Source organism: Bos javanicus, chromosome 4 (assembly GCF_032452875.1).
Source record: "Bos javanicus breed banteng chromosome 4, ARS-OSU_banteng_1.0, whole genome shotgun sequence".
Classification (NCBI taxonomy): domain Eukaryota; kingdom Metazoa; phylum Chordata; class Mammalia; order Artiodactyla; family Bovidae; genus Bos; species Bos javanicus.
The window spans coordinates 9715424-9738581 of NC_083871.1; the positions used below are offsets into that span (position 1 = coordinate 9715424).

General features: G+C 40.5%; 1 protein-coding gene across 8 annotated transcripts in view; it reads right to left on the bottom strand.

Annotated features, from left to right (window-relative positions):
* The window catches only part of MTERF1 (mitochondrial transcription termination factor 1), a 334773-nt gene that overhangs the window by 201793 nt on the left and 109822 nt on the right, over positions 1-23158 (bottom strand). Inside the window, exon 1 of one of the 8 annotated variants that reach the window (XM_061413392.1) lies at positions 22601-22864. The exons of the other annotated variants lie outside the window; for them this stretch is intronic. The gene's annotated coding sequence lies outside the window, so the exon portion shown is untranslated. Of the gene's footprint in view, positions 1-22600; positions 22865-23158 lie in introns of those variants that run through there. 8 annotated transcript variants of the gene reach the window in all.

The following is a 23158-nucleotide window of genomic DNA, read 5'->3' on the forward strand; positions in this document are numbered from 1 at the left end:
TTAGCAAGGTGAAAAGACAGCCTTCAGAATGGGAGAAAATAATAGCAAATGAAGCAACGGACAAACAACTTATCTCAAAAATATACTAGCAACTCCTACAGCTCAACTCCAGAAAAATAAACGACCTAATCAAAAAATGGGCCAAAGAACTAAATAGACATTTCTCCAAAGAAGACAAACAGATGGCTAACAAACACATGAAAAGATGCTCAACATCACTCATTATCAGAGAAATGCAAATCAAAACCACTATGAGATACCATTTCACACCAGTCAGAATGGCTGCGATCCAAAAGTCTACAAATCATAAATGCTGGAGAGGGTGTGGAGAAAAGGGAACCCTCTTACACTGTTGGTGGGAATGCAAACTAGTACAGCCACTATGGAGAACAGTGTGGAGATTCCTTAAAAAACTGGTAATAGAACTGCCTTATGATCCAGCAATCCCACTGCTAGGTATACACACTGAGGAAACCAGAAGGGAAAGAGACACGTGTACCCCAATGTTCATCGCAGCACTGTTTATAATAGCCAGGACATGGAAGCAACCTAGATGTCCATCAGCAGATGAATGGATAAGAAAGCTGTGGTACATATACACAATAGAGTATTACTCAGCCATTAAAAAGAATACATTTGAATCAGTTCTAATGAGGTGGATGAAACTGGAGCCTATTATACAGAGTGAAGTAAGCCAGAAGGAAAAACATCAATACAGTATACTAACACATATATATGGAATTTAGAAAGATGGTAACAATAACCCGGTGTACGAGACAGCAAAAGAGACACTGATGTGTAGAAAAGTCTTATGGACTCTGTGGGAGAGGGAGAGGGTGGGAAGATTTGGGAGAATGACATTGAAACATGTAAAATATCATGTAAGAAACGAGTTGCCAGTCCAGGTTTGATGCACGATACTGGATGCTTGGGGCTAGTGCACTGGGACAACCCAGAGGGATGGTATGGGGAGGGAGGAGGGAGGAGGGTTCAGGATGGGGAACACATGTATACCTGTGGTGGATTCATTTTGATATTTGGCAAAACTAATACAATTATGTAAAGTTTTAAAAATAAAACCATTAGAAAGAAAAATAAATAAATAATTTTTTTTTTTTTAAATCTCTTTGAACTCTTGTTAAAAAAATAGGCTTCCAGATTCCACTATAGTCTCCCTCAATCAGAATGTTTAGGAGGAAAGTAACCGGAATTTGTATTTTTTAACAAGCACCTAGCTGACGCAAATAAATAGTCTGGAACAGTAGGTCCCTGCTCTTGGTAAATTCTAAGGCCTCAATGTTCTGTGAACCTAAGGTGATGCAGATCCCTTTTAGTTGGACTTTGAGATGAAGAGATGTTTTCTGTCTCAGCAATTTCTAGATATCCATGTTCCATGAAATGCCAGACCCACCCACAAGTCCTTCAAAAGTCAGTAACAATGCATATTTAGCCATGTAAGTCACCAGCTTTCTTTCTTACACTATTTCCTTTTCTTCACAACCAAATGGATAGGGAGTCCAACCACCTCATTAAATGTGAGTATCATTACAGGTTTTTCCAATGTAACTGTTTTTTTTTTTTAACAAAATACAACTTTCAACAGCAATTACACAGGTGAGGTCAGCTGGAGTCCTATAGAGTGAGATGGAATTTTGAAAGGATTCTGAAGTTCTTACTGTTGTTGCTGTTTTTGTTTAGTCGCTCAGTCATGTCTGACTCTTTTGTGATCCTATGGACTGTAGCCCACCAGACTCCTCCGTCCATGGGACTTCCCAGGCAAGAATACTGGAGTGGGTTGGCATTTCCTTCTCCAGAGGATCTTCTGACCCAGGGATTGAGCCTGTGTCTCCTGTGGCTCTTGCACTGGCAGGTGGGTTCTTCACCATTGAGCCACCAGGGAAGCCCTTTGGAAGTTCTTAAAAGATTGAAAACCTCTGTTCTAAACCTGAACTGTCCCTAGCTTCAGGGAGGCCCAGGGGAACTCCTGCTTGGCAGACCCACAGTCTGTGATCCACAGCCATGCTTGATGCATTTCCCAGCCACACAAACTGAGAAGGCAAATAACTGTGTCAACTGACCTATGTGGCAACAAATTTTGACTTTACTCAGCAAGCTGCAGCCTCTTGAAGGCTACCTACTGTGAGTAGTGATCAAGTGCTGGCATCACACAGGCCACAAGGTGGCCAAGGGGGTGTGCTGAGACAGATTAGGAGGCATCTCCCGTGACTGTGTTCCTCACATAAACTCGGGTCCCGGCAGCTGCAAGTGTTGTCATTTGTTGTCTTTTTTCCCCAAAGGCCATTTTGTCTTATCTGATGTTGAAACTCTGCCACACAGCTTTAAACACTGAAGCACAGGAATGAGAAATTTGTTCTTGTCTCTTGCTATGCTTGACATTTCCACACTGATAAGGTACAGCTAAATATTGACTTTTGGTTAAGTTCAGATTAAGTGTCTGGTCCATGAGCATTGACTGTGAACCATTATCTTTCTTCTCCTTTTGGCACTGAGTTCTCTTATAAAAACAGAAAGGACAAAGGGAAAAACTGTTGCCTGAGGTGCTGTCATTAATTACCTGAAGATCTTTTCTATGCTGTGGTAGAAATTGTCATTAACTTTTGAGATATGGGGGCAGTTTTGTTGAAGATGGTACTGGTGAACATAAAGACACATTAAAAATCATATTTTTTATATTATAGGTTATTCAAATATATCTTCCACTGAAGATTCATCCATATTTATCCATTGAAGAAAATGTCACCCAATTACCAATATAAGTACACAAACCAGATATCTGGCTGACTTTATCTACATGCTCAATGTTTATCACCGCCGTACTAAAATCAATAGGTGATGATCTCTGTGCTCAGTTTAGTCAACACAGATTCAACCTGGTGGGATAAGCTTCTCTTGACCGTTCTACTTGGAACAGAGAGTTAAGAGAATTTCAAACAGCTGAGAGAGTCTCAAAGTATATTTTCTCCCAAAGGAGAATCTCAGCTTTGCATTGTCTACCAAAGGAGACTGTGGCAGGATAATCCTTGATTGGTTTCTCAAAATGCAACATTCCTAGTCCTCTGAATAGCATTTCCTTGTTACTCTACCAACTTAATAAATAGTTAAATCCTATCAGAATACCCTCCCCAAGTCAAATGCTCAGGCAAATCAACAGTTACTGGAAGCCACAAAGAGTCAAGGAATGGTCTCTGTTCCCAAGGAGTTGACAATTTATTTAGAAAGAAGATAATACAGAATTATTAACTAAAATAATGGTAGCAAAGCAGAAAATCATCAAGTTCACAGGAAACAACCCTCACTGTGGACGAGAATGGTGATTGAAGCTTTTATGAACAGATTAGCTCCGGATCCTGGGAGAATTTTGCTAGATGAAGGACAAAGGCATTCTAGGTTTTCTGTAGACAGGATATTTTTATTGCATCCCACCCCACAAGACTAAAATATTTTATGTAAAGAAAGTGTTGTTTTAAGACCCAGGTGACCTGCTTGATTATTGGTTTTTAAGAAAAAAAGAAAACTAGACATTATTATCCTTGTTACTGCTTTGGTAAGGCATACATGAACCATATTATGTTGCTTATATTTGTTTTTGACCCATGAAAGCTGCAATTTAACATGATTTAACCACACATACACATGTGTGTTCAATGTAAAACTTCTCACCTTTTTTTGAGCAAAATCCCCTAGCTGTGTTAATTTTTAGTTCTATTAACATTTAGCAGGCAGTAATAAATTCTCAATAAGGCCAATTCTATCAACAATATTAATATGTATGACTATAAAGTCTGTTCTCAGTATCTATATAATGACCCTGACTTGCCAAAAAGAATATTTGATGATTCAAGTTGTGAATAATGAAACAAAGATTTTGATTCATATTCAGATGGACAGTTGTATCAGCCCCTCACCCTTAGGTATCCACACCAGCAATCTATAATATCAGCAATCAGGAATGAATGAAATTGAAGGTCTTGAGTCATCTCTCCACTGAATTTGTCATCCACATGACAAAAGTACAAACAAACAGATACAAAAGTTTCAGATAATGAACATGAGATAAAATAAAATAATAAAATAGGCCACTGTCGCGTACCTGGACCTCAGAGGGAAGGGAAGCCCAAGGAAGTCTGGTAATGAGGTGCACATCACAGAAAGAAGGACGCACAGCAAATTTCTCCTGGTCTTCTCTACAGTGAAGGGAAGCCCATTCTGAGCTTCACATAGGGTACAGCTCCAAACTAGGCAAACCAAGGAAAAAGACTTAAGATTCCTAACACATATGACTCAGCCATCTGGGTAACTGTCGACCCTAAAAATATTCGGCCTATTCCAGAAACCATGTTAGTACTAGTTCATAATCCATCTTGGGCTCTAAATCTATGTTAGATGAGAGTTGCTCACACTGGGGTAGGTTGACCCATTTGGGGAGACTGGCATATTCTCATTGGAATATATTTTTCAGGATTTGATACAGTATTCATTTCACTGATAAAGTAAGCATGTTCTAAATCAGCCGGGTAACCACACATAAACTGGAAATCCAGTTGAAATAGCATTCCAGCTGGAATTCCAGTTGAGGCTATTTCAAATCCTAAAAGATAATGCTGTGAAAGTGCTGCACGCAATACGCCAGCAAATTTGGAAAACGCAGCAGTGGCCACAGGACTGGAAAAGTTTTCATTCCAATCCCAAAGAAAGGCAATGCCAAAGAATACTCAAACTACTGCACAATTGCACTCATCTCACAAGCTAGCAAAGTAATGCTCAAAATTCTCCAAGCCAGTCTTCAACAGTATGTGAACCGTGGACTTCCAGATGTTCAAGCTGGTTTTAGAAAAGGGAGAGGAACCAGAGATCAAATTGCCAACATCTGTTGGATCATCGAAAAAGCAAGAGAGTTCCAGAAAAACATCTACTTCTGCTTTATTGACTATGCCAAAGCCTTTGACTGTGTGGATCACAATCAACTGTGGAAAATTCTGAAAGAGATGGGAATACCAGACCATCTCACCTGCCTCCTGAGAAATATGTATGCGGGTCAAGAAGCAACAGTCAGAACTGGACATGGAACAACAGACTGGTTCCAAATCAGGAAAGGAGTACGTCAAGCCTGTATATTGTCACTCTGCTTATTTAACTTATATGCAGAGTACGCCATGCGAAATGCCAGACTGGATGAAGCACAAAGTGGAATCAAGATTGCTGGGAGAAATATCAATAACCTCAGATATGCAGATGACACCACCCTTATGGCAGAAAGCAAAGAAGAACTAAAGAGCCTCTTGATGAAAGTGAAAGAGGAGAGTGAAAAAGTTGGCTTAAAGTCAACATTCAGAAAACTAATATCATGGCATCCAGTCCCATCAATTCATGGGAAATAGATGCAGAAACAATGGAAACGGTGAGAGACTTTATTTTCTTGGGCTCCAAAATCACTGCAGATGGTGACTGCAGCCATGAAATTAAAAGATGTTTACTCCTTGGAAGAAAAGCTATGACCAACCTAGACAGCATATTAAAAAGCAGAGACATTACTTTGCCAACAAAGGTCAGTCTAGTCAAAGCTGTGGTTTTTCCAGTAATCATGCATGGATACGAGAGTTGGACTATAAAGAAAGCTGAGCGCGAAGAACTGATGCTTTTGACCTGTGATGTTGAGAAGACTCGAGAGTCCCTTGGACTGCAAGGAGATGCAACCAGTCCATCCTAAAGGAAATCAGTCCTGAATATTCATTGGAAGGACAGATGCTGAAGCTGAAACTCCAGCATTTTGGCCACCTGATGCAAAGACTCATTGGAAAAGACCCTGATGCTGGGAAAGATTGAAGGCAGGAGGAGAAGGGGACGACAGTGGATGAGATGGTTGGATGGCATCACTAACATGATGGACATGAGTTTGAGTAGGCTCTGGGAGTTGGTGATGGGCAGGGAAGCCTGGCATGCTCCAGTCCATAGGGTCATAAAGAGTCAGACATGACCGAGCAACTGAATTGAACTGAACCACACGTAACCAAATGCCTCCTCACAGGCCCAGTCTGTCTTTGTGTCTGCAATCAGGTTTGTGCCAAGTAGTCCTACTTTAATTGTCTTCAGCTAATTAACAATGTATAGAGATAGATTTCAGAAGCAAATGAGGCTTTTGCACCAACCGTGGGCCAGATGACTTCAGAGTGTGCTGGAGGAACAAAGGTGTTTCAGTGATTCAGAAAGAAGAGTGGTGAGAGAATCGCATCACCTTGTAACAGACGCCCAGTGGGAAAGGCAGATCAAGCCCAAAAGAAAAGGGCCACAGTCACTAACACTTCATATAACATTAAACTATGTAGGATAACAAAGTTTTTTTCCTTTGCAGAGGAGAGAGTTGTATGCAATTTTTACATTTGTTTTTATAAGAACTACAACCTATAATAAGAACTGAAAGTTCTAGAAGTTTATGTCTAGTTTTAGTTTGTATATATTTAAAGAGCATTTGAAATTAAAGGATTTAAATCAACAAGATGTAATACAGGAATTTTTAAGGGGTGCATAAAATGTGAAGAGTTTTAAATGTATGAAAAGATGCTTCTTTTCACTCATGAGATATGAAAATTAAAACCATAATGAGTTACCCTTTACCACCTTTTATAAAATTGCACACCTTTTCATTTACAGACTTATTACCTGCTCTGCTTATTATTTCTCCAGAGCATTTTCACTATCTAACATACCTTTATTTTGTTTATTTATTATTGTCTATCTTTTCCTCCAGTGCACCCCCAGAGTGGTTCATGCAGTCTTATTCGCTGTAGTATTTGTAGATAGGCAACAAAAGATGCCTAGAATGGTGCGTCCATGCTCAGTAGCTTTAGTTGTGTCCCACTCTTTGTGACCCTAAGGACTGTAGCCCGGCAGACTCCTCTGTCCATGGGATTCTCCAAGCAGGAATACTGGAGTGGGTTGCCATGCCCTCCTCCAGGGGATCTTTCTGACCTGGGGGTCAATCCCACATCTCCTGCATTGCAGATGGGTCCTTTACTACTGAGCCACCAAGAAGCCCACCTAGAATGGTACATGCCAAATAATGGACACTGCATTATTTGCTGAATGAATGAAGACCTATGATCTAGCCATTTCCCTTCGAGGCACATACCCTAGAGAAATTCTCTCACTTGTGTACTAAGAAACAGGAGCAAAGCAGTACTGCTCGCCATATTAGGGAACTGGAAAAATCCTAACTGTCCTCAGTTAAGGAATGAAGCACACAGTGGTCTGATCATATGAGGGAAGTTAGCAATTAACAGGAATTACATTGGTTTCCATGGATAAAAATCAAAAGCATTGCTGGGAAAGAAAGAACAAAAAACTGCAGACAGATACATGTAGTAATATACAAATGCCTCGTTAGAAAGTTCACATCAGAGCACAGATAGCCTCAGGACAGAAAGGGGATGAAAGAATTAACCTTTGATTATATTGTAATTTTTGCTTTAAATTTTTTTATCTGAACAAAAAATGGCAAATACTAATATATGTTAAATTTGAATAGTGGGTACATAGATGCCCCTGGAGAAGGAAATGGCAACCCACTCCAGTGTTCTTGCCCAGAGAATCCCTTGAACAGGGGAGCCTGGTGGGCTGCAGACCATGGGATCACAAGAGAGTTGGCCCTGACTTAGTGACTAGATAACAACAACAATACACAGGCGAATGTTATATTTTTCTCTGTATTTTTCTAATGCATAAATGTTTTCTAATTTTTAAAAAACATTTTAATACAAGTGAAAGTTACCATTAGTTTCTTTTCCTACATTCATAAGTAATTATAGCCCCCTCTATGATAATGATGACAAGGATGATGGTTCTTATCCCTCTTACTCTTCTCTTGTTTAAGTCCTTTTTAACAGCTACTATTTCATTTCTCTTTACATAATGCTTCTTTTCAAAAACCATTTGATATGGCTTACAACAAAAGATATGAATAACAATCTAGCAAGGTTTTAAAAAGTGATATATAAATAGGCTATCTATTAAAGTAAACATTGATGCCACCATTGAACTTCAAATATTGCTTCAAGCTGTTTGGAAGCTGAATGGCAAGCAAGTACACCAAGTAATTACTTAAGTATCATTGTTCACTGGGCTTTCCCAGTGGTTCAGCAGTAAAGAACCTGCCTGCCAATGCAAGAGACACAGGAGATGCAGGTTCCATCCCTGCATCAGGAAGATCCCCTGGAGAAAGGAATCACAACCCACTCCAATATTCTTGCCTGGGAAATCCCATGGACAGAGGAGACTGGCAGGCTACAGTCCATGCGGTTGCAAAGAGTCAGACATGGCAGCAACTGAGCACACATTGTTTACTAGAGTACCCTGGGAAAGGCAAAGCTTTTCCTGGTATTAAGTTCTCAAAAAAAAAAAAAAACCAAACCTCTCATCTATGACTTTATATAGGGAACCCTAAGTGTTCTCAAGAGCATTTTCACTAAAATCAAGAGTTGATTTCATATGCCTTTTCTTGTAACAACTTTGTTAAAAAGCTGAGGATATAATGTATTGGTATGGTTCATGGAAGGGTATTCATTCTTTAGAAGCTAAAGTAACATATGCTTTCAGTCATCTAACTAAATCCAAAGATAAAATATGCAAGTGGGTAGGCAGGGAGCATGTCTCTTAGATAACTGTTCCTAAATATAATTTCCCTTAGACAAGCTATTGATAGATGGAAACCAAACATCCATCAATTGAAGATTATAGTCACAGACCTGGACCCGTTAACTGTTATTGAGCAAGCATGGGAAGCTTTATTAAGGATCACTTGCCTCTTTTTAAAAATAACTTTCAAAAGAAAAGTATAAAATAAAGCACGGATTCATCACAGGCTTCAACTGAGAGCTACTTTTTCTTTTCAATTTGTCTAAGTCTAAAAGAAATGCTATTTTGAGTTTTAAGTCCAGATTTGGCAGACCAAGGCTGACACAGGCCCGGGGACCCTGTGGTTTACTGGTAATTCTTCTGTATCTTTTCTAATGCCTGTAGTGTAGAGATATATTGCAGGGATTTAGCCATGGGTCAGTCCCAAGGAAAGACTGTAATTGAAGACCCATTTATCCATTGACTATTTCTGCTGCTACCAGCAAAATACAGGAAGACAACTAATATCCAACAACACTGAACTTAAGGTAGAAAATCAGCTAGAGCTATAAAGAGCCTGTAGTAATAATAACCATTCCTTCCATTTGCATCACCCTTTTATGCATGGTCTCATCTAATCCTCACAACAATGCTATCAGATGGTTAATATTAACAGTAAAGAAAATTAACAATAATGACACTGAAGTTTACAGCAACTTGTGCAAACTGATGCAAATCACACAGCTGGTCAACAGCACACTTGGGACTTGAGCTCGGTAAGTCTTGACTGCAAATCCAGGCTCCTTGCAGTAGCCATGACTTGGTAGGAGAACCAGGGTGCAAGACTACTTCCCCTTCTTTCCCAAGGACAAAGCTTTGCGGCCTTCGTCCCATCTGTCACGTAACTGGGAGGATCATGACGGAAGTCTCTCTATAGATCTTTCCTACACCATCCCTCTCTGACAGAATAATAAAGTTTCCACAGAATCACATCATCTCTGAGAGATGAAAACCACCTCCAGAGAGGGAGTTTCCACTGGGAAGATTTTTCAGGGTTAGTTGAATTGGAATTAATAAAATCAGAAATGAGAGCAGACACCCATCTAAAAGATGACAGGTGATTGCATCCTGAGTGATATGTGAAAGAGATGCTCTCCTTTCAGAAATGAAATTCATAGTTTTAATGGGTTCACTAGCAGATTCAAAAAGACTGTTTTCATACAGAAGTTATGTTTTCCTTTTGAGCTTGTTTCTCCTACATTTGGAGCTCAGCGTTGTGAGATAAAATTAATTTCTTCGAATACGGAATTTAGCTTAAAGCTTATTTAATAAAAAAGGGTAGTCTAAAAATAATAGGGCCTTGCAGATGTGAGTTGACCATATTTTCAACCTCTCTAGTCTAAAGCTACTCTCGACAGGCAGAAGGAGCCAGGCGGATGGCTGCCCTTGCTAAAGCGACGTGGGAAGGCCCCAGGGCTCAGTGCACAATGTAAGCAAGACATTCTTTTCCACAAGTGTCAGAATCACTTGCCTTCAAATACCAGAGCAGTGCAGCTAGGGGGCTGTGGGAGCCTGAGGCCCAGAAGTATATTAAGTAGCTTGCCTCATGTTAAACCAGAGTTGACCTCCATTTATCCAAATGCATAGGTCATACTATTCTGTGCTCCCTCTCCCAAAATTCACTTTGTTTTCTTTCTTTCATTCAAACTGACTAATAGGCATCCTAATTCAATACATACCAGATTTCAACAGTATCTAAACCTATCCTGGGTAAACAAGTGCCTGTTTTAAATCAGTCATCATATATATGACTCTTTAAGGTAATATTGTTCTGAAAAAAAGAATGCCCTGCTATTAGAACAATACAGGTTTCCATAAAAATTAGAGCAATTACTCAACTACAATCAGTTATATGGCGTCTTCAATTATAAAACAGAAAGGAGACTGAATCACTGAAGTAAGAGGTAGAAACAGTACAGTTAGTGTGGGTTTATCCAGAAGTGTCCGTGCTTGATGAGGATGACATGACTGGTGGGGAGTGAAAAACTCAGACACAACAGGAGGAAGAATTCTCTGCTGGAAGAGTGCACTTCTCTGGCTTCATCTCATAGCCTGAGGCTAATATCAGGAGGACTCATAAAAGAAAACCCATCTTTCTCAGCGATGATTTATATCTTCCAGAGCACGAGAACCAGTGCTGAGATCAATGAAACAACTTGCCTGAACAACCATAGCAGACGTCTAATTTAGTGCTAACAGTGTTGGTTAGTGACAGCCAGAAGCCTGTTATTTGTCAAATTTAAGGGTGAGCATCATTTTAATTAATACCTTCTTTCTTCTCTAGGGCCTGCTAAAAGTCCTTTAGGATTAGATAGTAAAATCAAGGAGTTGCAGGGAGGGGTCAATTCCTACATAGCAAAGCATCACAGTAAGTGTTCAAGGAATCAGTGTTATTATCTGACAGCTCCACCAAGAAGGGAAACCTGTGGCATCACAAATTCCCCAATATAGAGGAAGTTGCCTAACTCTTTCTGGACTTTACCACTTTTCTCCCTCGGATAAGCAATAGAATAGTCACAGCGCAGGTTCAGGGTCTTAGATTTCAAAGATGTCACCCCCTCAAGACAGTAATCCTATCAGATGCAGTCATTCATTCAAGAAATACTTTTAATGCACCATACCAGACTCTATCCTGGCATGCTGAACAAGACAGAGCAGAACCCCATCTCATGAAGGTAACAGTTTACAGGGTGAGACTGTGTACAAGTAAACTCACCAGTAATTACAGATTTTTGAGACTGTTTATGAAGGAAACCAATAGTTGCTAGGACAGAAAACAACACAGGGCAGAGGGAAATCCAACCAACCACAAATAGGGAGGTCAGGCAAATCCTCTCTGGAAAGACGACAATTAAGCTGACTCCTGAAAAAGAAGAAATTTTCTATGCAAGATGAAGAAACACTATTCTAGTCAGAGGAAACAGACAGTTTAAAAGACTCTGTAAAGGTAAATATCTGGATTGAAGTGAGGAGAGGAAAGAAGATAAAATCAAAGACACAGGCAGAGGTCAGATAATGCATCCCTGTTGACCATGATAAGGAGTCTGGATTTTACCTTAAAAGTAATGGGAAGACTTTCAGCAGAGGGGTGATAGGATGTGATTTACCGTGAAAAGGGTACTCTATCATATACCACCTCCTACAGCATAGGAATGTCCCTGGATAAACTGGCAAGCTCAGTTCCAGTTGCTTTAGAATCTTTAGATTCCTCATGGCCCACGTGATCACCATGTTTTCTAAAAAATGTGCCTAACAACTCATCCTGTAATAACAGTAGACACAGCAGTAGTAGTAGCGGCAGCGGCAGGTAATCACTGTTAAGTGTCTTCTGCATGAAAAGCACCATTTAAAGATATTTTACATGTATTAGTTTGTCTAATCCTCACAGCAATCCAATGAAGTAGGTTTGATTTCATCCTTATTTTATAGATGAGAAAACTTAAGTAACTTGTGAAACAAGTAAACACTTTCTGTTTCAATGGTTTCTGTTCTTATTTTTATTAATTCCTTCCTCCTACTTTCTTTAGATTTAATTTGACCTTTTTTTCTCTAGATTCCTGAGATTACAAAATAGACTGTCAACCTTTCTACTTTCCTACCATATGCATTAATTTTCCTCCAAGCGCTGTTGTAGATGCATCTACAAGTCTTGGTAGGTTTTTGCTGCTGTTATAATTCAGCTCAAAATGTTTTCTAATATTAATTTAAATTTCTTCTTTGATCCAAGATGTATCAAGAAGTGTTCTACCAGGAGATCAAAATGGCAGAGTAGGAGGATACCAGGCTAACCAACTCTCATGAATATATCAAAACTACAACTATATAGAGAGAGACTCTTGCTAAAATTGCCCTGGGGACTAACAGAACATGTCTACAAACAAGGCTGTAAAGATTCACGTTCAGTCTGAGAGTAAGGGAGGAGAGGCAATCTGTGTGTCGGCACCCACACCCCTGGCAGGGAGCACAGAGAGGAGGGGAATATCACAGATTAGAGGACCCCCTGGGGAGGGAGGGATTTAAGCCACATATTAGGTATCCCAGTCCTGGGGTCCACATCTGGAAGATGAGTCCTCTTAGCGGGCGGGAAAACCTGTGGGGCTTACTGAAGGGCTACAAGTAACCGAGACTCCGCTCTTGAAGAGAATGCACACACACTTGCTTCCTCCCAGTAACACTCTGGCTTGTGCACTGGGACCACCCCCGTGCACTCCCCAGGCCACGCTGAGTTATTGCTCCAGGCCCTGTGCTCTGATGCTGTTCTCCACTAAGGGAGAGACGAATATTGCCCATAAGAGTGCACACACAAGGAGGAAAGAGAGCCAGCTTGGACTCTGGCCCTGCTTATGACCAGAGTGGAGGATGCCATTTCGAGCTTGCACACCCTGCACACACTTCAAAGGACAGAGGCCATCATCGCAGGTGCACTCATACACACTTGGGAGCCGGCCGGGCCAGGACTGTGGTATAGCACCAACCCCTCCAGCCTCTAAGCTGTTCTTATCTTTATTAATTCCTTCCTCCTACTTTCTTTAGATTTAATTTGACCTTTTTTTCTCTAGATTCAGAGGCTTAGAGCCCGAGCCCGCCTCTAAGCAAGGCACACACACTGGGGGAAAAGTGAAACCAGCTCAGAGGTGTAGTCCCATGCCCTCAGGTCCCAGCCACATCCCAAACCAACGCAGAGACCCATGAGAGATCCAACTCCCCAAGGGCTCCTATTCCAGCCCCGCAGTGCTAACTCCTGGCCCTCAATAGGGTTTGTTGTTGCTGTTGTTCAGTGGCTAAGTTGGGTCCCACTCTTTGCAACCCCACGGACTATAATATACCAGGCTTCCCTGTCCTTCACTATCTCCCAGAGTTTGCTCAAGTTCATGTCTTTGAGTCAGTGATGCTATCTAACCATGTCATCCTCTGTTGCCCCCTTCTTTTGTCTTCAATCTTTCCCAGCATCAGGGTCTTTTCCAGTGAGTCAGCTCTTCACATCACGTGGCCAAAGTATTGGAGCTTCAGCAACAGTCCTTCCCAATGAACCCAATGAATATTCAGGACTGATTTCCTTCAGGATGGACTGGTTTAATCTCCTTACTGTCCAAGGGACCCTCAAGAGTCTTCTCCAACACCACCATGCGAAAGCATCAGGGTACTGATGGCCATTAAGCACAGGAGAAACACTGGCTTGCAGCTGGCTCTGGCTGTAGTTCCTCCAGCTCTAACTCTAACCCCACCAAGATGTTGGCTGGGAGCACACCTCAGAGGAAGATGCAGACCATGCTCACTTCAGGTCCAGGCGCCCATCACAGCCACTGGGCACACGCAGACATGCAGGGATGCTCCCACAGAGGGCACGACCTCAAGGCGGGGCAAGGTAACTGTTCCACTTAATTTTACAGAGACAGAGAAAGTAAAACAAAATAAGAAGACAGAGGAATATGATTCAAATTAAAGAACAAGGAAAAAAAATACCTGAGGAAGAAAATCTAATGAAACAGAGATAAATAATCTACCTGATAAAAATTCAAAGCAATAGTAATAAGAATACTAATTGAACAGAGAAAAGAATAGTTGAACACAGTGATAATTCTAATAAAGAACTATAAAAAATAAATAACTGGCCAGAACTGAAGAATATAGTAATTAAGATGAAAATATACTAGAGGAAATTAAAAGTGGTTAGGTGATACAGAAACAGTCTGGAAGATAGAATAATGGAAATCACCCAATAAGAGCAAAAACAAAAACAATTTTCTTAAAATGAGAATAGCATAAGGGACCTCTGAGACAATATCAAGCATAACAACATACACATTATTGGAGTCCCAGAAGAAGAGAGAATAGGGTTGAAAGTGTATTTGATGAAATTATGGCTGAAAATTTCCCAAACATAAAAAAGGACACATCGAGGTATAGGAGTTACAGAGCCCCAAACAAGATGAACCCAAAGAGACCCACACAAAGAAATATCATAATTAAAATGACAAAAGTTACAGAGAAAATTCTAAAGGTAACAAGAGAAAAAAAAGAGTAACATACAAGGGCACCCCAAAAGGTTTTCAGCAGATATTTCAGGAGAAACTGTGTGGGCAAGACAGGAGTGGCATGATGTATTTAAAGTGCTGAAAGGAAAAGCCTATAACCTAGGATACACCACCTAGCAAGGTTATCATTCAGCACTGAAGGAGCAATAAAGGGCTTCTCAAACAAGCAAAACTTAAAATACTTCATCAGTACTAAACCCACCTTAAAAGAAGTGTTAAAAGTTCGTCTTTAAGTGAAAAAGAAAAGGCCACAAGATGAAATAGGAAATTATAGGAACGGAATAATCCCACTGGTAAAGGCAAATATATAGGGAAGGCTATGCATCAACCCCTTAAATAAGTTAGTATGAAGACTAAAAGACAAAAATAATAAAATCAACTATAATTACAGCAAACAGTTAAGGGACAGACAAAAAAGGTGTAAAATATGACATCAAAAACACAAAACACGGGGGGAGCAAAAAATGTGGCTTTAGAATCCACTTGACTGACAGTTGACTGACAATATATGCCTTTTAGCTGGAGTGCTTAGTCCAGTTACATTTAATATAATTACTGATATACTAGGTTTAGGTTATCTTTTGATATTTTCCCCTTCTGTCTTTTGTCCTTTATTCTGCCTTCTCTGCCTTCTTTTGGACTAATCAAGTATGCTTTTGTCGCTACTTTTGTTGTTTAGTCACTTACTCATATTTAGCTCCTCTACTGGCTTTGTATATTATTCATTTGATGGCTGACATAGAAACTGCAATATCTCTTTTCTTCCTTCATCACAGCTCATGACTGCGACAGGGCAAAGCACAGCACAGCTCCCTGTCTCTAGCGCACTTCAGTACTAGTGTTTATGTCTTCCAAAATATCATGTGATGTTTTCATCAACATATAGCAATTAAGTGTATGACTTTTTTCTGAGTTTTGTTTTTCCAGATAATTCCACTAATCATAGATTCCCATAAGTTTTTAAGAAAATCCTTTCTGATTTCTTCATGCAAGATATTATAGACATTTGCTTCATCAAGTCATCTTGCTTACATTACAGGTGTTGCATTCTTTTTCTGACACAAATACCATGTTTCCATCATGATTTACTGCAAAAAGGAAACCATCTAATGTCTGAAGTAAAAGCGATAAGGAGTCAGACCTTAGTATCAGTAACTCCCTGTCCCGTAGATACATCAGCTTAATAATTCTTGAACATCATCTTAATAATTCTTGAATGATTATACACTGAACTCACACTTTACCGTGGCCTTACTAATGCACCAGACTTAGAGCAACCTTTTTCCCGCTTCTTGCCCTTTGTGCTACTCCCGCCATATATTTTACTTCCACATGTTATAAAACCCAGAGACATTCTTACCATCATCACTGTGTAGTCAATGTTCTTTATGTTTACTTGTTCTGGTGGGCTTCATTCCTTCCTATAATTTTGTGCTTCATCATGAATCATTTTCCTTCTTGTGTTTCTTCTCATATATATACAAATTCTCTGAGTTTGTTTTTCTTTTGGAAAGTCTTTGTTTCATTATTAGTCTCCAGTATAGAAAAAAGGAAAACTGCATTGATATTGCAACGGACTGCAGACAATTGTGAATGCTAAGCTGAAGCATAAGTATTTTACTGAATAGGTAATGAAGAGCCCTAAAGAAGGCTGAGCACTAAAGAATTGATGCTTTCAAATTGTGGTGCTGGAGAAGACTCTTGAGGGTCCCTTGGACAGCAAAGCAATCAAATAAGTCAATCCTAAAGGAAATCAACCCTGAATATTCATTGGAAGGACTGATACTGAAGCTGAAGCTTCAATTCTTTGGCCACCTGATGTGAAGAGCTGATTCATTGAAAAAGACCCTGTGCTGGGAAAGAATGAACGCAAAAAGGAGAAGATGGCAGCAGAGGATGAGACTGTTAGATAGTGTCACCGACTCAGTGGATGTAAATGTGAGCAAACTCTGGGAGATAGTGAAGGACAGGAAAGCCTGGCGTTCTACCGTCCATAAGATCACAAAGAGTCAGGCATGACATAGCGACTAAACAACAACAAATGAAGAGACAGATGCTAAATTAGGCCATGCCAACTAAAATGGACTGGAATGGGTGAATTTAACTCAAATGACCATTATATCTACTACTGTGGGCAGGAATCCCTTAGAAGAAATGGAGTAGCCATTGTGGTCAACAAAAGAGTCCAAAATGCAGTACTTGGATGCAATCTCAAAAATGACAGGATGATCTCTGTTCGTTTCCAAGGCAAACCATTCAATATCATGGGAATCCAAGCCTATGCCCCAACCAGTAATGCTGAAGAAGCTGAAGTTGAACGCTTCTATGAAGACCTACAAGACCTTTTAGAACTAACATCCCCAAAAGATGTCCTTTTCATTATAGGGTACTGGAATGCAAAAGTAGGAAGTCAAGAAACACCTGGAGTAACAAGCAAATTTGGCCTTGGAATATAGCATGAAGGAGGGCAAAGACTAATAGAGTTTTCCCAAGAGAATGCACTGCCATAGCAAACACCCTCTTCCAACAACACAAGAGAAGACTCTCCACATGGACATCACCAGATGGTCAACACCGAAATCAGCTTGATTATGTTCTTTGCAGCCAAAGATGGAGAAGCTCTATACAGTCAGCAAAAACAAGACTGGGAGCTGACTGTGGCTCAGATCATGAACTCCTTATTGCCAAATTCAGACTTAAATTGAAGAAAGTAGGGAAAACCACTAGACCATGTACATATGACCTAAATCAAATCCCTTATGATGATACAATGGAAGTGAGAAATAGATTTAAGGGACTAGATCTGATAGAGTGCCTAATGAACTATGGACAGAGGTTCGTGGCATTGTACAGGAGACAGGGGTCAAGACCATCCCCATGGAAGAGAAATGCAAAAAAGCAAAATGGCTGTCTGGGGAGGCCTTACAAATAGCTGTGAAAAGACGAGAAGCAAAAAGCAAAGGAGAAAAGGAAAGATATACCCTTTTGAATGCAGAGTTCCAAAGAATGGCAAGGAGAGATAAGAAAGCCTTCCTCAGTGATCAATGCAAAGAAATAGAGGAAAACAACAGAATGGGAAAGACTAGAGATCTCTTCAAGAAAATTAGAGATACCAAGGGAACATTTCATGCAAAGATGGGCTCGATAAAGGACAGAAATGGTATGGACCTAACAGAAGCAGAAGATATTAAGAAGAAGTGACAAGAATACACAGAAGAACTGTACAAAAAAGAGCTTCACAATGAAGATAATCACGATGGTGTGATCACTGACCTAGAGCCAGACATCCTGGAATGTGAAGTCAAGTGGGCCTTAGGAAGCATCACTATGAGCAAAGCTAGTGGAGGTGATAGAATTCCAGTTGAGCTATTTCAAATCCTAAAATATGATGCTGTGATAGTACTGCACTCAATATGCCAGCAAATGTGGAAAACTCAGGAGTGTCCACAGGATTGGAAAAGGTCAGTTTCCATTCCAATCCCAAAGAAAGGCAATGCCAAAGAATGCTCAAACTACTGCACAATTGCACTCATCTCACACACTAGTAAAGTAATGCTCAAAATTCTCCAAGCCAGGCTTCAGCAATACGTGAACCATGAACTTCCAGATGTTCAAGCTGGTTTTAGAAAAGGCAGAGGAACCAGAGATCAAATTGCCAACATCTGCTGGATCATCGAAGAAGCAAGAGAGTTCTAGAAAAACATCGATTTCTGCTTGATTGACAGAGCCAAAGCCTTTGACTGTGTGGATCACAATAAACTGTGGAAAATTCTGAAAGAGATGGGAATACCAGACCACCTGACCTGCCTCTTGAGAAACCTATATGCAGGTCAGGAAGCAACAGTTAGAACTGGACATGGAACAACAGACTGGTTCCAAATAGGAAAAGGAGTACGTCAAGGCTATATATTGTCACCCTGCTTATTTAACTTATATGCAGAGTACATCATGAGAAATGCTGGGCTGGAAGAAGCACAAGCTGGAATCAAGGTTGCCGGGAGAAATATCAATAACCTCAGATATGCAGATGACACCACCCTGATGGCAGAAAGTGAAGAGGAACTAAAGAGCCTCTTGATGAAAGTGAAAGAGGAGAGTGAAAAAGTTGGCTTAAAGCTCAACATTCAGAAAACGAAGATCAAGGCATCCGGCCCCATCACTTCATGGGAAATAGATGGGGAAACAGTGGAAACAGTGTCAGACTTTATTTTTGGGGCTCCAAAATCACTGTAGATGGTGACTGCAGCCATGAAATTAAGAGACGCTTACTCCTTGGAAATTTATGACCAACCTAGATAGCATATTCAAAAGCAGAGACATTACTTTGCCAACAAAGGTCCGCCTAGTCAAGGCTATGGTTTTTCCAGTGGTCATGTATGGATGTGAGAGTTGGACTGTGAAGAAAGCTGAGTGCCAAAGAATTGATGCTTTTGAACTGTGGTGTTGGAGAAGACTCTTGAGAGTCCCTTGGACTGCAAGGAGATCCAACCAGTCCATTCTAAAGTAGATCAGCCCTGGGATTTCTTTGGAAGGCATGATGCTAAAGCTGAAACTCCAGTACTTTGGCCACCTCATGCGAACAGTTGACTCATTGGAAAAGACTCTGATGCTGGGAGGGATTGGGGGCAGGAGGAGAAGGGGACGACAGAGGATGAGATGGCTGGATGGCATCACTGACTCAATGGACGTGAGTTTGAGTGAACTCTGGGAGTTGGTGATGGACAGGGAGGCCTGGCGTGCTGCAATTCTTGGGGTTGCAAAGAATCGGACACGACTGAGCGACTGAACTGAACTGAACTGAACTGATGCTGTGCTTAGTTGCTCAGTCATGGCTAACTCTTTGCGACCCCCATGGACTGTTGCCTGCAGGCTCCTCTGTCCATGGGATTCTCCAGGCAAGAATACTGGAGTCGGTTGCCATGCCCTTCTCCAGGTGATCTTCCCAACCCAGGGATGGAACCCATATCTCCTACATTGCAGGCAGATTCTTTACCACCTTAGGCATGAGGGAAGCCCAAGAATACTGGAGTGGGTAACCTATCCCTTCTCCAGGGGTCTTCCCAGCCCAGGAATCAAACAGGGTTCTCCTGCATTGAAGGCAGATTCTTTACCATCTGAGCTACCAGGGAAGCCCAAATTAGGACATACAACAAGCTTTATGGTAAGTTACTGGCCCATTTAGTGGACAGAGAAACTAGAAGTAGGAAGACCAATTAGAAGGTTATCAAAAGCTATAGTAAGGATGCAAACTTTTGAAGGGGTCACCACAGGACTAGAAAAAAGTGAGCAAATCAAAGAGATGATGATAAGGAAGAATAGGTATGATTTAAGAACTACGTGGATATGGACAAACAAGAGAAAATGGCCAGTGAAACATGATTCTCAGACGTCAACGCCAGTAACTAATAACTGCTGGTATTAACCAGTAAGTTAAAAGGAAAACTCAGATTGTCAAGGGAGATGAAATATCAGGTTTTAGAAGCTTGGGAATTTAGGTGGAAATTCCCAGAAGACATCTGGAAGTTTCATAGAAATTAGAAACAAAAATATAGGTCTGAAAGACATTTACTAGCTGCTGCTGCTAATTCGCTTCAGTTGTGTCCGACTCTGTGCGACCCCATAGACGGCAGCCCACCAGGCTCCCCTGTCCCTGGGATTTGAAAATTCAAGTAGAATGGAATATAAGAATGGAGGCAGGGGGTACTTCCCTGATGATTCGGTAGCTAAGACTCTGCACTCCTAATACAGGGGGCCTGAGTTCAATCCCTGGTCAGGGAAATAGATTTCACATGTTGCAATGAAGATCAAAGATCCCATATGCTGCAACTAAGACCCCATGCAGCCAAATAAATAAATGAACATTTGTTTAATTACTTTATTCTATAACTGCAAATGTCAAATCATTATGCCCTACACTTGAAATGAACATAATTTGTACGTCAACATTATTTCAATTTAAAAAAATACTTTTTTGAAAAAAAGAATAGGAGGATATGAAGAAGAATCTAGACAAGTTGTACCCCTCTCTTCTCATTCCACTGCCTCACCAATCCACCAATTCTTCTTCCATAGACTTTGCTCCATATACTAGGCTCAGCCTGTGATCAGCTGATTAAATCATCATCGATTTTATGCAAGATATTAAATAGATGACTGGTCCTTGGAAAACTTTCTAGGTTTAGTTTGTAACTGGCATGTGCTTCTTTGGAGATTTGATCATGAAATGATAAAAATCTGATAATGAATCATGTGCATGCAAGCAATTGCTTTTTTTTATAGGCCTTAATTAAATGTTTATCAATGCTAACAATTAATTCTTTTTTCTTAATATTGCTATTGATTGCAGACTGGGAACGTCATGGGTTCCATAATAGCTTGCAGAGTATACACTGACACATCAAACTAAAGCAGTTATAACTTCAATTACTTAGGTAACCATCTGGGAAATGTCAGAAAGATCTTCAGATGTTTTAAGTATAGTTTGGTTCCCACTTGTATTTTCCTAGCAAACATCTAGATCCTTCATATTTTTTACATTAGCAAGTCAGAGTGTCTTCAAAGTCTCTCCACATATCATTTTCATTCTTATGGTGTTCAAAGGGCCAGTTCTAAGGCATTCTCTTCAAACTGCTGAGAGACTGGCTTATTTTCAATCCAAGAATGCACAATGATAGGAACTACATGGCACTGCCTTATCTAACATTCCTAATATATACCACAACTATTTAGCTAAGGTTTGTTGACTTGTCCCACTGACAAGTCAACACAAGTCAAAGCCCAAGTCATCAAAACAGTACCAGGCATTTGATTATAAGCAGGACTCAACACTCCCAGGTGTAATGTGTGACCAGACCACTCTACCGTATTTGATACATTCATGATTAACCTCCTTTGCAGCTGCCAGTTTGGAAGAGGCCAGCAGGAGCCTGTGAAGGGTCTTAAGTGAACTCTCGGCCACACTCCCCACAAGTCTGCTCTTATTTAGATAGCCGTGCAGATGGACATATCACAGACTGTGCTCTTGATATGAAAATGTGCCAAAAGGAGCAAGCAAATCTAACTTCAGTTTAGAATCAAAGGTAGGACTGCAGATATGAGCCAGGGCAGTGCAATGCTGAGCAGGCCGAGTGGAGAGACATTTAATGATTCATCTAACCAAGGGGTTTTCAGGAAGGATCCAAGAGCACTGGCCTCCGACACTCTTCATTTTTGCCACCAGCACTGCAAGCACTGAGACAAAAAGCACGGAGCAGGTAGTGGGCTAGAAGACAGAAGGATAATTGTAGTGTTGATTGGGCACCACCTGATTCTGTTCCCCTGAGGCTAGAGAAATTGTTTCCTTGAACTACATAAACTCATCTATTAAAATTATATCTGAGATAAGATAGTGGCATTCTTTTGGAGTCAAGTACAGTTCCTTTCAACAAATCTTCATGTCAGGACTTTTCTAAAGTTCTATGCCAGAGCTTCAGTGCTAAAATTGGGAAAAGATCCTGTATATAAAGATGCTCCTTAATAAATCACCTCCTAATAAAAGTTATTTGCCCCCTTTTTGAGCAACTTACCACGAGTGGAAATACCAAGAAATGACCTGCGATCCCCTCCCCAGCCATAATATTCAACAGCCTCTTCCAAGCCACCCCAAATAAATATACGATCCTAAGTAAACAACTGGGTTTGGTTACACAAATACTATAGGAAGTTCCCCTGTTCCCCTCCCTGACAGCCACCCCAAGCATGTCCTACATGGAAATTCTAGAACCATTGTGTACTCTTTCTTTTTCTTCTCTTTCCATCTCTGTATTTCTTAAAACTCCCTTATTCCAAATAGAAAACTGTAACTAGTTTCCTTCAAAATCTGGGAACAATATACTTACCAGGATGGGTCACCATGATTGGACTAACCCTCAGTCTTTCAAAGGTGAGGCTATAGTTCCTGTAGTAACATAGCATAGTCTGGATATGCTTCAGATGTTGTCTCCCACCGGTAGCCTTGCTCAGAACCAGTCACCCAGCAGAAAGATGGGTACCAAACAAGAAAGGACAAAGTTCCTCTGAGTCCCTATAGCATTTTATTTGTGTTATTAATATGTCATTTTACGTATTATATACAGCTTCCCAGGTGGCTCAGTGGTAAAAAAAAAAAAAAAATCTCCCTGTGACACAGGAGACCCAGGTTCAATCCCTGGGTCAGGAAGATCCATTGGAGAAGAAAATGGCAACCCACTCCAGGACTCTTGCCTGGAAAATTCCATGGATAGAGGAGCCTGGTGGACTATAGCCCCTGGGGTCACAAAAGAGTCAGACACAACTTAGTGACTAAACAACAACAACATGCATTATAGCAGAGATAATTATTATTATGCCATGTCTCTTCCTTGATTATAAGCTATCTGAGGGCAAAAATCCATAACATATTTATCATTATTTGACTA